This window comes from Calypte anna, chromosome 3 (genome assembly GCF_003957555.1).
Source record: "Calypte anna isolate BGI_N300 chromosome 3, bCalAnn1_v1.p, whole genome shotgun sequence".
Taxonomy (NCBI): Eukaryota; Metazoa; Chordata; class Aves; order Apodiformes; family Trochilidae; genus Calypte; species Calypte anna.
The window spans coordinates 83,306,781-83,322,621 of NC_044246.1; the positions used below are offsets into that span (position 1 = coordinate 83,306,781).

The window sequence follows — 15,841 nt, forward strand, 5'->3', positions numbered from 1 at the left end:
TCCAGCCATTGGAAGAGGGGCTGAAATCCCCAGCACTTAAGTCTTGGCATCCCCACACAGTCAAGATCCCACCCAGTATCTGGGCCCAGCTGACTGTGGAAAGGCTTCTCCCATCTATTGAGGAAGTGGCTGCACTCTGAAGTGGCTGGGGATGAGGTTGGGAAGGAAATACTTGTGGATGGAGAAGTAATTAGTTTGTAAATTACAGGGATTTTCAAGTTGAAGTTTTCAGTTGCCAGTGCTCAACACTTTACTGTTTTCCTGGAGGAAAAAAATAACTATTTGAATGTTTAACTACTATTTAGTTGAATAAAGTTGGTGGCTGGCTGTGGAAAGGAAGATGATTTTCTTTTGAACAAAAGGGGATAGCTGCAGCACAAGCAGTGGCATGTATCTGTCTTCCCAGGAAGGGCTGTGTCTGCAGAATTACCACAAACTAAAGCTGGATAATGGGAGAGTTGAGAGGAAAGCAAATAATAATATTAATAATAACAACAATAATAATAAAGATTCAATTTTTAAAAAAACAGGAGTACTATTCTTCTGAAACTTGTAAAGGAAACTTTTGAGCAAAAACTTCCTGTTTACTGACTCCATAAAGAAGTTAAAAAATAATATCATTATACAAAGTAACACACAGTGCAAACAAGAGGTTTGATTTTTGTTTTTTAAGTGTATAGTTCCTGGTAGAATATGTTGAACAGCTTCTGAGCACACATGCTAAAGCATTTTACTCCAAGCCCTGTAAAGAATTGGATCACAGATGAAAAGCAGGTTATTTCTTCAGGATGGCACCATCCTACATGATTTACCAAGACATGCTCAAAACATTGCTACCTTTAAGGACTATCTGTATTGGTACTTGAAAAGAATCCCAAGGCTATGTGAAGACTGCAATGTTTGCATCTCTTCACTTTCTGTAATTTTCTCCAACTGGGTATAACATTCGTTGACAGAATATAAGAAAACTAGTTATTTATAGTCACAAATATACATTATCTAAATTGCCTATAAAACTAAAAATATAAATTCCAAATCTGTTCAGTCATAAATCACTGGTAGAACAAAAATAACTGTTGTTTACTTAATGGTTAAAGGAATAAAACCAGGGAAGATGCTGGTTTTTTCAAGAAAAAGTTAGTTTCCTGAGATAAAATTGCACTTGCCACAGCACATCAGAAGAAAAGGAGAATATACAGAAGTAGGGAACGTGGAAACAAGAAAAAAGGAGAAGGGGAGACTTGCAATGCCACACTTTTCTGAGAAGTTGTGATTGATGTTCACTGCTGTAGAAAGCATGAGGCTGCATCCCAAACATTTCATTCCCTTCTGCAAATGTCTCACGCTGTATCTCACCCCATGTTCCCTAGATATTCTTGCCCTACGCAGGATGATCCAGCCAGCATCAAGTTTTACACATGATCTAAAACATGAAAGCAGGAATCTCTCTGTCCTGGGGTCAGCTTAGGGTAGATTGAAACTTAACACCTATGCTCAACACGAGGGCTTCTTCATGCTTTCCATTCGATAAAAGAATTTTCTTTCTGAAATAGGCAAGTTATGAAAAGCAGAACTGCTGCTGAAGATGTAAAGTTAGAAAGAATATATGAAAACTGAGGTTATAAGAAATGAAGAGCCAACAGTGCATCTACTGAAGAGATGTTTCAGCACTTTATCATGCTGACTGGCCAAGCTTACAGCATGGATCCTTGGCAGGGGAAAATGCACTCTCCCCTCCAAAGCTTGCTCACATCAAGGTCTCAGATCTCAGCACAGACCTGCACACATGGGCAATCAGTTATAGGACCATGAGAGACCACAAAATCATTGCTCAATGTCAGCTTGAAGACCCAATTCTTGGTGTCGCAAGAAAACTTCATCTTTCTTTTAAAAAGAAGCATCTGCCTCTACAGCTGCATAGAAAGCTAGAAAAATAGCAACAATTCAAACCATATAAGCTTTTTTTTAAAAAAAAAAAAAAAAAAGAAAACCCCACACCGTTGTTTAACAACCTCTTGTACATTTTGGAACCAGGTTACCTTTTTTCCCCCTTCTGAGGGCTTCCAGTACTGCTTGGCAGCTCAAATTAGCATTGAAGAATGCAAATGTAAAGGAAAACAATGCTACACACCACAACTGAAGGAGGAAGCATAAAGCTAAACAATTATTTGCTTCAAGAAAACACCTTCCAGCTTGGATTTCTGTTATTCAGGGGTTGCATTTCAAAGAGAGATTGAGTTGTTAATGTGAAATCATGAGAGCTTTGATGCTTAAAAGGAGGCAAACTGGTAAGTTGTTTAGTTTGCAATGAACAAACCAGGAAAGATGATTTGGGGAAAGTATGATGGATGTAGCTGGGTAGTACTCCAGTTAGCATGAAAGATGTTCCAAATATAGCAAATTGGGTAATCATGCTCAAGAAAAGCAGAGAAGTGGACAATGAGGGAGGCAAGCAGCAAATACACAGTGGGGTTAGTAAACATACAAGCTTTCACAATGGGCATGTAAAATAAGGGCTAAGTAAAATGTACTCACATGATAAATTGGTGAGCTTTTCACAGACAGGAAAAAAATACTTAAGGAAGGCTGGGAACCAGCAATTAGGAAGAAGTGAGCACAGATGTGCAAACAAAGCTGGTGTTTTCTGAAGTGATGCCTCACTTGGTGGAGCGCAATGCTTCTTACACAAATGTGTGCAGAATTTTGTCCCAGTGAAGTCAAGGATCTCAGTCTATTGCACGTAATATCATCACAGATGAGCAAACATGCTTTCTTTATGTTTGGTGTGTTTTTGAGTGAAGCTGGAGAATATTTCTTTCTGCTTGAAGCAACTTATTTGGAACATTTGTAGCTTGCAACTGCTTGAAGGATTGCCTGAGGCTGAGAAGGCATTTGCAATGCTCCTAACATCTAGTGCAGGATCTGTCCCTGAAATCTGTAAATTAAACCCAAGATGATACCTTGCTTCACTATCACTGCATCTAATTTCCTCTTAATAACCTGCTCAGTCCTTCCGAAGAGAAGGAACATTCTCATCCATCACTCCTGTCTGTGCTCATCTGCAGGGTTTCACCAGGGGAAGCCAAACCAGGAGCATGAAGGGCACAGCAGCCTCTTCCCCAGCCCCTGGAGCTGGGACACCCAAGACCACTCCAACTGTGGAGATTTAGACCAGGACCAGGGTACCTGGGAGATACCCACCCAGGACTGTGAGGACCCACTCTGTGGCATGTCCTTGTCTGGGTGGGCTGTGTCAACAGCAGGGATGACATTGAGCTCTTTGTTCAGGTAATGGCAAAATCATGTGAGGAATTAGACAAGAAATCATGACTGAAGCCATGATGGGGAAGCAGCAAGATTCAGACTGACTGAAGGGGAAAGCAGCTGAGAAGCACTCTAGGGTCTGCAAATTGGATTTTCCCCAGCTACACTTAACAGCACCAACTGGGCTTAGATGGAAAACCCTCAGAAGAGCTGGGGGATGTGCGTGGGTGGAATTTTCCACCCGTCCTTGTCCTCTAGCTGCAGTCACCTCTGTGACACATCAGCCAGGCTGGGCTAGGAGAGGCAGGACACTGTAGTGAAAGAGTATCACCACGGGAACTTGTAAATCTTTTTATGTAAAATCAGAATGATTTTATCACTGGAATATACTCGTCTTGAAACAAAACCACTGGTTGAAAATATTCTATCTTGGTGGTATGACTCATGAAAGAATTGGTAGGTACAAGAGGAAAATTAATATACACTGTGACAACATTATCAAATGACACAAGACGAACTTTTTCTGTCCCATACTGCAAAACCGGTGCACAGCAGAAATCACAGCCTAATACTTTGTGTCAGATGTGATGCAAATTCAGTTGGCTGGCTGATTTCTCCTTAGGAAACAGGAAAGAGAAAGATGCTTCCATGACAAGGATGGAATTGCTGTCCCAGAGTCTGGCATCTCATAAGCCAACACTGGATTGTGCTGGGTCTCTCAGGTAAGGATACTTTCCAGGGCAGCAAAAAATGATGCAGCCCACTAGGTTTATACTCTAGGATTCCTGACCCAATGCCTGCCCTGATGAAAGCATGTTCCTGTGTTGAACGATTGTCACAGTCAGACTTTTACTGACAATTTCTTTTTAAAAATGCAAATTGAGAAAACAGTTAACATACAGAACGAAAGAACAGGCCACAGTCAACCACAAAAACTCCCCATAAGGTTCAGCATGTGGGAAACAGATAAGAAAATGCTGCAAAAGATGAACAATATTTAAATATTAACACAAATGTTTTTTTTGGGAAGGTTTTTCTGGCATCTCTACTGGTTTTCCTCCAAGCTCTAATACAAAAATAACTACATCTAACTGTGACTGGGAGAGATGGCTGCAGCTCAACATTGCTCCCTTTTTTTTCTTTGTACTCAGAGAAAAAACCCTACCATCTTAAAATGTCAGACAAACTAATTTCAGATGATTTCAGACGAGGGTGAAGTCAGCGAAGCATTTGCCAGTTGAGAAAGTTCAGTCTGTGGCCTCACATTCATCAGCCATTGAATGGGGACATATGTGTGCAATACAAGGGCAGGAGAAACACAGCCTTTCTCCAAGCTGTACAGCTGGTCCCCCATGCTCTAGCATGAAGTGAAGGAGTGATCCATTGCCCCATCTAAACACTGAATGCTACAGTTGTGCATCAAACAACGAAGAGAGAGTCCATGCTGATGGAGATACATGTGTACTGTAAGCCCGTGCAAGCAGTGCTGCAGCTCATGTGATGGAGCTGCCTCTTGGCTTCTCTGTCTTCACTTCACACCAAGCATGGGAAAGCTGAAACACCTGAAAATGCTCCATGGCTTACAACAAACAGAAAAAGAGAAAGGCAGAATCGTGATGGGAAAAAAAGCTTCAAAAATATGTTCCCCGTTGGGTGAACTCAAGTCAGCTTAACAAGAAAAGCCAAAGAGGCCACACACAGTAATGCTGAGAAAAGGGAAATGGTACTTCATTTTAGCCAGAGTCATAAATCTTACCAGTGAGCCCTTAGCGGCAACGCAGAGAGCAGGGGAATTTTTATACACAGATAATTAAGTTGTGAGCAGATACTGGGTTTGCTGTGCTGTGCACTCCATGTGTGCAGCACCTTCTCAACCTGCAAAAACACCGCACGAGGCTCTGGCTGCCTTGCTGCCACTGGCTTCACCAGGTGGCATGTGGATGAAACTCCCAGAAATTCTCATTTTAAAAGTGAAATGGATATTTCTGCTCCACAGAAATCTTTCTGAGGCAAACCCAGAAAGACTGTTTTCAACGGGGAAAGCACACCATGCTTATAAAATCACCCTTCCTGTTAGAAGGGAGATGGGCCAACAGGACACTTTGTCCCACCACTAGCACCCTCATCTACTGGGGTAGAGACACCACTCATGGATCCTGCACAGCAGGCAGTTTGGTCAGGAAAGGGCTGACCCACTGAAGCACAAAAAGAAAATGTGATTGAGGAAATTAATCTGCCAGCAGCACCTGAGGGGCTGCCTCACAAGGGCTAAAGTTATCCAGGCATTTCCACCACCTCTGCTTGGAGCAAGGCTCATCCACCAGCACTCATTCCTCGACATCTTGCTCTGTTTAAGAGCACAGCAAGAGACTTCCACTAATGACAGACATGAGCAAAGACATCTGATAGTCAGACCACACTTCCAGTTGAAGAAAAACCGCTTTTTGGTTTCTAGATGAGAGGGTATCCAGGAGACACGTGCCAGCAGCATGCTGGGCGTGTTATGTGCCAGCCAGTGTCCCCAATGCTTCCAATGCTACCTACCTTCAAATGGACCAGTTTGGTCTAGAGGAGGAAGTCTGGAAGCCTTCATCCCCAAAAGACACCTGAGTTAGAGGACTGCAACTTCTCTAAGACTGGCTAAGGACTTTGGTGAGCAAGGAGAGCCCACCTCATTTCCACTAGGAGCTCCAAAGTGTGCCAACCTTAAGGAGGGAGCAGAGGCAGGCTGCGCCTCCCTCAAGCTGCCTTGGTGCCACTAACTACTTTCTACCCACCTTCTACACTCTTTCATCTCCAACCCAGTGGAAAAAAGCAGCTACATTCCAATGCTTGACTGCATACCTCTGCTGGTCACAAAGAGCTGGAGGCAGGTTAAGGCTGCAGACCTTCCTCACAAGCTTCATCTGCACGGGGTTAAGCAGCAGCTCTCTTTTGTTCAAGCCTCAATTCTCTCGCTACCTTGCCTTAAACAAGAAGACCAATCTGTATTTACTGCACTAAACTACAATTATTTTTTTTTAAATCATTCAGCCTAATGGTATGCAGCTGTCACAGAAATCTTTAAACACATCAGTGGCTCTTTTCGAGCTGATTAACTAGATAAAGATCTGTAGCCAAAAGACATGAAAGGATGGGTCCAAATTTCAAACTAACAGCTGAGCAAAGACTTCCATTCGGAGGAAGAAATGGAGGTGGGGGGGGTGTGGGTGGGCAGAGGGTGGGGCAGGGAGAAGGTTCACAACACAAAGGTTTTGTTTACTATTGACATAAACAGCTGAAATGCTCTCCACCCTCTCTGGGTTTAAGAATCAAGGCACAACAACCTCAAAGCAGTGCTGATGAGTGTTACAGCTGCTACACTGATCTGTGTGGATGCCAGTACTCACATTATTTTTTCTGAATTGGAATTGAGGGAGAGCTTAAAACCAAATTTAACTTTAGACCAAGAGCTGTACCCCTTCACCCAAACTGCTTCAGTTCAGTGCATTTCTTTGAGCAGCACAGTAATCTATTTTTTAAAAGTTCAAGACAGCTCCATGGTTTTGCTTTTATTTCTAGCATAATGTTTACTATTCCAATCAAAATGTTATGTAATATGTATTATTATTAATTGTTGCACCCCTCCACCCCACGCTTAATAATTATTCTCAAGAGAAGTAAACATTTTAACATGAGTTACTTTAGTTAAAGCCATGAATATGCATTATTTATTTATTTAGGTAAACAGTAATTAAGAAAAATCACCCACACCATCTTCTCTTTGAAATAAGCATTACTTCACTGGCTTTGCCATGGGAATTGCAAGTCCCTTAGACATATATATTACTTTGTCCTCCTTCATCCTGATTTACATTTGCAGGCCTCAGACCACACAGCTCCTGCCAGAAGAAAGTCCCTACATTGTTCAAAGCCATGCAGTGAGTCCAAAGCATCCAAGACTCACTCTCAAGGATAACCAGCAGGTATCCACACATCAGAAAGGAAGAAAGTAGCAACATCTTGGGTGAAGGATGAGGACCAGAATGTTGCTATGTATATCACCCAATATCCTGATTTTTAAGTGTTTTTGCAGTAAGACCACCTCAATTAACATCAAAACTCTAATGCCTCCCCCACTCTCCCTCCACAGACAGAGGGCTACATCCTTATAGACCAAGGGGCTAACACCAGCATGGGCCTCTCCATGCTATGCTAGAGAGCAGCCAGCCCCAAACCAATGAGCATTTGGTGTTGGAGCAGGTAGACCTGTGTGCCATATTTATAACCTATGCTCTGGGCAATAAGCAACTAAGTGACTCCCCTCACTTTCCCTGAATTTCTTCCTCAGTATTACATGACCTTAAATATTGCAACATGCCATACTGCCTAATAATTTCACCCACCTCTACCACATGCTGTGATAGCATCAGGCTGCACCACAGGCAATGAAGCCACTTCCCGGGCACTCATTTCTTAAAACCAAAAATGTAAGATACATCAGACAGTCCTGACATGGTTGATCACCCAGCCTAAGGATCGCACCAGCATGAGAAGAGAGGAATCAAAATGTCTCCCAAAGACAAAGAGATTTTCGCAGCTCTAAAATTGTTGAGCGAACAGATAAAACTGCGGTCTGGGCTCTGTTTCAGTTTTCAGAGACAATTTCCGGCCACCGTTCAGAGAAATGCTTTGCATTTCCATTTCTGACTCATCCATTTTAAGAAGCGCTCTTGCTGGAATTACTAAGCACGGGATCCGATCAAAACATTTTGCTCTCTGATTCAAAATGCTTTGCAATTTTATTGATGTGAACGTGTTCATAAGTTTAACCTGCTGACCGACAACCCGGTGGCGCGTGGGGAGGGTTCGAGCGCGCAATTTGATGGGTGTCAAAGGACCCCTCTCTCCCACTGGACGCTCGGTACCACACCAAGGCATGGGGATGCCTCCCAAATTCTGCACAATCACTTGGCGCGGGCTGACGCCGGTCTCTTGTGTACAATCACAACATGATAGATGCTTCCAGAAAGGTTCAAACGCCGGGTATGAATGAAAAGCATTCCTGAAAAGAATCTGCTATGAAACCGAAATTCGGAGACCGCCGCAGCGCTGAGCCTAAGTTGAGTCATCGGTTCCCTTAGCAGCCTAATAATTGACACTGCCTTGATCAGAATGACTGATCTGAATGTTGCTTTGTGTTTATGTGTTTTTGTAGCTTTTTTTTGTTTTTAATAAAAAAAAAAAATTAAATAGATTTCCGATGTAAACAAGCTGCCTGTCATCTCAGAGGAGTGTTTGTATTTGCCGGATCACAGGAAACATCTGTCAAAAACATATTTTACTCTCCTCAGTAAACTCAGAACAGCCTGAATCAGACTTTATTACAAAGAAGCCAAAACCAGGTTCCGTTACAGAAAAAATATGCTGCCAAGTCTGAGTGGAAACACTGGTTTTATGGCATTTTCTTGGGATTAAACCTTGCAAAGACTATTAGAAGCATTTCCTCCTTCCCCGGCAGGATCTTTTCCCCAGAGGTAATCCTGGAAATTTGTCCCCCCTTCCTGAACTTTTTCAAAATTAAGTACCTTCTCGGAAAAGACAGATAGGAGAAGAATCAAGGTTCAGTGAGACTTCAGACCACACTGATTTCCCACCCTCTAAACTAATGCTCAGATAATGGAGTGATTGCCCTCCTGATGCTTTCAGCAAACACTCCCAAGTGTCTTCATCCCACAGGTCACACCTCCCCCAAAACGATTCATTATTTTCACATCTTCTAAACAAGGAAAGATAAAGTGAGACTGCTACTGCCTCAAATGGTGTTTTCTAAAGAAGAGGTGATATAAAACAGTGTGGTTGCTACTCTGGGGATAAGAGTGATGCTAGAGAGGTGCACTGTGGATTTTCTGTCAGGGAATCTATCCTGGAATAGTGAAACCATTAGAACAATAAAAAAAGAAACCAAAAGGTGAAACAGGTGTGAGACTTCACAACAGAAAGAGGATTAGGATACTCCATTAGCATGAAGATGGAAGGGGGATGACTGGGGCAGAAGAACCAGGCTTAATGGGTATCACTCAGGTGTCAAGGCTGGGATGGAACACAGAGCCCTGCTAAGTGGAACAATAATGTATAGATTATGGAGACAGTATTTGAAATATTAAACAGTGGATCCATGCTCCTGTTAGAAGAATATCCCTGGATGGGTGAAAAATCAATGGCCATGTCTGTATTAGCCTTTGCTGGTAAACTGAGATAGCGTTGTGGAGATGATGTGATGTCCCATTTCTGTGTTTTGCCTGACAGTAACTCCAGACTGCTGCTGCAAAATGAGCATTCACCAGCAGTTGGAGTACATCAGCAGTGATGCTTCAGGCACAACTTGGTTTGAATCAGTAGCTCATAGTTTATAGAGCATTCTACTAATTCTTAAAAACAAGGCAAAGAGAACTGTTAAATACTTTGGAGAAGATGGAGGAGGACCCATCTAAACACCAGCTGCTGAGAGTAATACAGTAGTAGATTTTAAAACAAATAGGCTAAATCCAAAGCAGTGGCATAGACGGAATGGTGGAACAAATGGCACAAAAAGTGAAAAGCAAATTATTCACTAGCTGGAGATGACACAAGATTTTATTTCCCAAACTATGTAGGTGGTTGGACATAATTCAAATACTGAGAAGTATTTGAAAAATATTGTACTCTGTACACTTCTGGAGCAGACGCGGATTTAGATGCAAGTCTTGTTCTCAATGACAAAACATCTTGATGCAGGCAATTTACACAGCTCTTCTGTGAAGAAGAAGAAATCACTGCACAGCTACATTTATGGAACAAACCTAAAGAAAATGCAGTCTCAACTGTGATTTTGAAACAATGTCCAGAAACATATAGCTTTAGGTATATTCAGCACAGAATTCGTGAGTATCATCAACCTTACAACATAACTGGGGAAACTCAGAGTTTCACTTCAGCTATTTTAGAGTGAAATGGACATTCCCAAAATGTGAAGAGACATGCTATTTTGGCCAGATTTGAGAGAGGACTGCACTTTATTAGCACTGCTTTTATCTGCCTGAACTAAGATAACACATGGCTTCTAACAGTGACTTATAAAGTCTCTGAAGTTTCAGTATTCCAGGGTGCTGGGGTGGCAGTACTATGACAGAGGAAGCAGAGACAATTTGAATGGGAATTAAAAGCACTTTGCACTCTCAAGCTAACAAGCAAAAGGATCATATTTGGCTTCATAAGAGCATTGCCAGTACTAACAAACCGTTTGCCACCTAGTGCTGCCTAGCAACAGTATACAAATGTACATTAATGTTTTGATGTAAGCTAAGAGGGCAAAATTTGAATCGTATCTGCTATGGCTTCCTTTTCATTTGGACTCCTGAATGTCATGATGAAAAAATTTTAAGCCTGGGAAGCAAAGCAAAACAGGGCTCATCATCTCATAAAGAAGGGTATGGAAAATAACAAAAGATTGTACTTTACATGTCTGTCTAGTTCTCCCTAACAGCTCAATTCAAACAGGATACTTGGACGCTACATGAATTTCTTCTTCAGTTTCATGACATCTGGAAAAAAAGAATATCAGTATTGCTACCATCCCAGTTAACCATCACTCAAAGCAGTATTAAGAACCAGTATGGATCAGGTCAGAATCAAAGCCACCTGCACAACCAGAACAGAGTAACTTTCTTAGCAAGCTCTGTTGGCTGCTCTTAAACTCTGTCTATGCCAGCTTCAGGAATCTCTGGCATAATCCACACTCACTACTCAGTCCTGGAAGAAAAATGTTCTCTGCACTCAGTGATTATAGCTTGACTTTGTTAAGTGAAAAAGGCTCTTTCTTTTTAGATCTCATGGCTTTTGGAGGGTTTTTGTGTTTTGTTTTTGACTCATACCACAAAACCTGTCTGTTCTGCCTTGATTATCTTGTTTTATTATTCTCTGCAGTCCTGGCATTTGTTTAAAATGATGTAAAAATAGGCAGGTGCACAGTGAATGATTAGTACAGCAAGTATTGTAACCAAGTAATGTTATATATTTTATTGTTCATATAAAGCCAGCGTACCAGAACCAGCCAAATCTATTAGTTTGGTCTCAAAGTATAACTTTCCTTTCCTGCTTGCAACAGGATAATTAATACTTGAAAGAAATAATAGATAAAATAAGCATAGCAGTAGGAAAGCACTTCTGATGATTTAAGGTCACATTTGGATTAAGGGTTGTGGTTTGGGACATACCTCTAGGAAGAGCGAGTAACAGTTTGTGCCTCAGCATGTGACGAGGACACTTACCACACCGTTTGTTCAGCTGTCATCCTAAGTTACTTATTACCTGTGCCAGTGTCCTCGTCTTACTGAAAAAGTCTGTACTTCTCCCTGAAGCTCAGCAAGTGAAAAATTAAATCTAATGCTTTCCCATTTGTTCAGAGTGGCTGATGAGAAATTCATTAGTGACTACTTGGGCAGAAATACTCTCCAGAATTACAGCACACAGCTATAAAAGCCAATGCACAAGGGCCAGCAAATATTTCTGTGTAGAAACGGGCTCAACAGAGCTTCCTACTTCGTAAAGAGTGAGAGGAAATTCTGAATAAATATTTGTTTTCCCGTATTTATTTCTACACTGGGTGAGGCAAGACAAAAGGATGTTTAGGCACTGAACTGATTTCAGGTTTTGTTCTCTGGTCAAGATTAGGTCTGGAATGTTATAAGGCTTTTCATTTCATATATCTTGTGGATCCTGTTACAATCACTATCATAACGAAACCAGACACAGCTTACTTCTCATTCCCCAGCCCAACACTAGCAGGGCATGCCAAAATGAGAAAGTCACTCATGTAAAACTGACTGAAGAAAAGCTACCCATTATTTCAGCTGCTTGGCTTCAACTCCTTGCACCACACAGTGCCACCTCAAGCTTCTCCTGCCAACACACGGGTCAAGCAGCAGTGTAAACCAAATCATAAGGACCAGAAGACATCCAGTGTTGTCCACAGGAAAGGTGGAAAACAATCCCTGAGTATTACTACAATTCCAATTTGGGCACAGTCAGATTTCATTGAGTCATAATCCTAGATAAGTATATATTGAGTCTTGCAGCTAAAGTCAATTACACTGCATTAAACACCCAGCTTCTTGATTTGCAGGAGGAAAATCACTTCTTCAGTATAAAGCTAAATTAGTTTAATAACCCACTACTTGTAGCTTAGGCACGGAGTTGAAACAGCAATGGACAACTAAACAGTTGTTATATTTTCAGGCATCAGTCCCTTAGAGCTGTAAGCAGACCAAATTCCCAGTTTTACCCTTCAGGAAAGGTGCTAGGTACTGCAGGCAGAACATTGCAGTGGGCATTGAGTGTCAGCAGCACCACCTCTCAAACTGGCTGTCTTTTCTCCTGGTAGGGGATGACTGTGAACTAACCAGCTTCAGATGGGACATTGCTTTTTCTGTAATTGAAAAGACTCAGAGTTTTAGCTTAGATGCAACAGCCAAGCTGGAGCTGCGCTGCATCTCTCCAAGCAAGAAGTGGGCTCTTCCTTAATTGAAAATGTAGATCAGCATCAATAGAGCTACTTCCAGGTCCACCAAGGCTTACTCCTGTCTCTGAAGGGTTCTAAATCACAACTTCTCCAGTGCATCCCCCCAGTACCCAGTGCTACCCTTGCAGAATTTAGGCTGCTGTGTGCTGCCATCAACTGGGATCTGAATGAGAAATGAGAAATCAGAACCAAACCAAACCGTTTCTAGTGGGTGCATTGAAAAATAAACAGGAACATAACTTGATGAAAGCTATTGAGGACAAGCCAGCCAGCCCTGGGTAAAGGTTGGCTGCCATTCAGCAGTGGGGAACAAAAAGAAGAGGGAGGACCTAGGAGGGAAGAGCACCTTGTGTCTCTTCTGTATTCTACCATACATGAGTCATGACAGTAAAGAAAATTCTCATGGAAGGGCTGGGACAGGGAGAAACAGTGGCAGAAAGAGGTCCAGATGAGAAGCATGGCTCAAAGCATTTCTATGGACACGAGAGAAGGAGCAAAATACGGCAGGGATGGAGGGACTCTGCAGGTGACAGAGAGAAACATCTCCTATTAGCCCTGGCTGCTTATAGAAAGTTGAGGGTCAGGTTTGTGAAAGCAAGGCAGAAAAAGTGAAGGCAGTAAGAAGGTGGGTAGACAGGAAACAGCCAGAGCTGTTGTAGCAGAATCAAACAGAAAACAAAATGTCGCTCTGATCTGCATATTAACCTGTCTGTACTTTCAAGATCTCATCAATGGCTGGAGAATTGTTAATGTTTGGAAGAGAAAAACAGTGTCTGGAGATCCACACCCTCTTTCCAGAGTTAAATAATTCCTATATTGGGTAAGAAAAGTTTAACTACCAACCCACAGGAGACAAAATGACACATCTGATTCCTTACTCAGAATTAGCATCAGCACTAGGTGATTTAATACCAAAATCTCTCAAATTACTATTTCTCTATCAGGGCCTGAGTGGAGGAGCAGAGGGGCTGAAGGCCAACTGAGGTACAGGCTATTTGGACATCCTCAGCAGATGTAACAATGCCAGGAGGCTGGGAAGGTGCTGGCCTTTTACCACCCTTCCTCAACTACTAGTGTCAGCACCTCCGGATCAGGCACTCTTTGGTTTCTTCCTTACACACAACTGTATTAAAATGTCAACAGATTTCTGTGTAACTTAGGAGATGACAGAAGCTGCATTTCTGATCCTGTTGGGTTTGGGCGGGTCACGCGTGTCAAGCAGACAGGGATGACGCCAAGCCATGAGGTGACAGACTGTGAGAAGAGAGGAGAGAGACAGGGAGTACTCCAAATGCCTGCTGCTGCACTGGTGCAGCCAAACATCTTGAGAAACAGGCCTGAAAGGCTTAGAAAGAAAAAAAACAAACCAGCTCCTTCTAGATTTGGAAATAATTTCTCCTGCTTCTAAACACTGCGATGCGAGCAGTGTGGGCAATTGTTGTTTGAGAGGAAGCGCATCCCTCTTGCTCCAGTCCCCCCTCCAGCTCCTCCCATCACAACATCCACGTCTTTCAGCATCCTCAGTAGGCTTCACCCCCACAGTGGAAGGGCAGAGGATGACCTTTGCTGCACAAATGAGGAAGTCAGTCATGGGGGCAGATGAAAGAGGTTGCCTGAGAACGCACAGGAAACCTGTGACTGAAGCGGGGAACTGAACCCAGACTGTGAGTTCCATTTGAGTGCTCAGTCCAAGCTGGGTGGCTGACAGAACACCTCTTCTACCAGGCCTTTGTTATTTAAGTTTGGTGTGTTTTTTAATCAATTTATAGTTTTTCATTTGTCTAGCTACTACGTTTCGTTTCACTCACACTTCTGCTTTGCAGAAACTTTTAATTCTGCTTCTTTTTTGCTTTGTGTTAAAAAACCAACACAACTGAACATTAAAAAGAATTTAACCTTCACTACTTGTACCAGCTTCTCCCTAGCTCTCAGCATTAAGTGTCCTTTGTCTGTGCACCCTGTGTTCACGACTATGGCTTCAAAAGAAGCAGATCAGTGATATTTACAAGATGTTTTATTCACAGCTTCAAAGAATTACAGAAACTGCTTATGCAGACAGTGGCATTGTGAGGCAACAGAGAAGATCTGGTGGGAAAACCAGAGAAAGGAGACGCACAAAAAAATTTCCTAAGTAAATGCTTTGATGCTGCTCCACATCACATAAAAATGAGCAATCAGCTGAAGAACACCTACCAGTAAGCCACTGCATCAAACTGGCTAGATCGTTTTACTGGTTTGGCTAATGAATTACTGGGAAAGTGTGAGCAATGTACTCACAGCCAGGTTAGTCTTCATAGTGGGCGAGAACAGTATCTCTTCCATTACCATCATGATCTGTGGTTTAATAGATATTTGCAAATGTCTTCAGATCTACCAGTGAAGGATACATAATATGTACTTCTAAAACAAAATTCTGTCCTATTATACAACTTGCACGGTGATGCAGCAAGTCAAACCATTATTTCATGAAATAATTCACACTGGCTGAATCCTCTACAGAAAGTCTCAAGATCTCAAGAGGGAAAAAACAGCTAATTTCCACCTGTGTAATAAGTAGCACAGTGAGAAAGAAAAAAACTTCAGACTTTTGTGAGAAAATGCTGTGAAACCACAAACTTTCAAAAGTGCCCAAGATGCTATTTTCAGTTTATGTGGATGCAGCCCAAACTATCCACAGCTAACCAAGGTGCATCAGAAGATTGTCACCATTCCACTTCTACCACAGGCTTTCACTAACTTTTGCCCACTGTGTATTCAAGGCTGCTAAGACCTACAAAATAACATGAAACTTTTATGTTTAAAGCAGCTGAGCAGCTGCAAAAATAACTCAAAATACGGAATGCTTGGTCCCGCTTAGCAGCTGGAAAAACAATTACTGATTGAAAAATTTAGTGTTTGATATTACTTAATAGTTGGGGTAAAACTATTCATGAATCACAATTAACATTTGTTTAACTACATAAAAGCATGCATCTACTGTTTGGGGCTTCACAGAGAGCCAGCATGTGGCCTTCTGGCACCATTAAACAGACTAATATC

General features: G+C 42.1%; 1 protein-coding gene across 6 annotated transcripts in view; it reads right to left on the minus strand.

The window, feature by feature from the left end:
- Nucleotides 1–15,841, minus strand: part of BACH2 (BTB domain and CNC homolog 2) — a 190,891-nt gene that overhangs the window by 88,081 nt on the left and 86,969 nt on the right. The window lies entirely within an intron of this gene.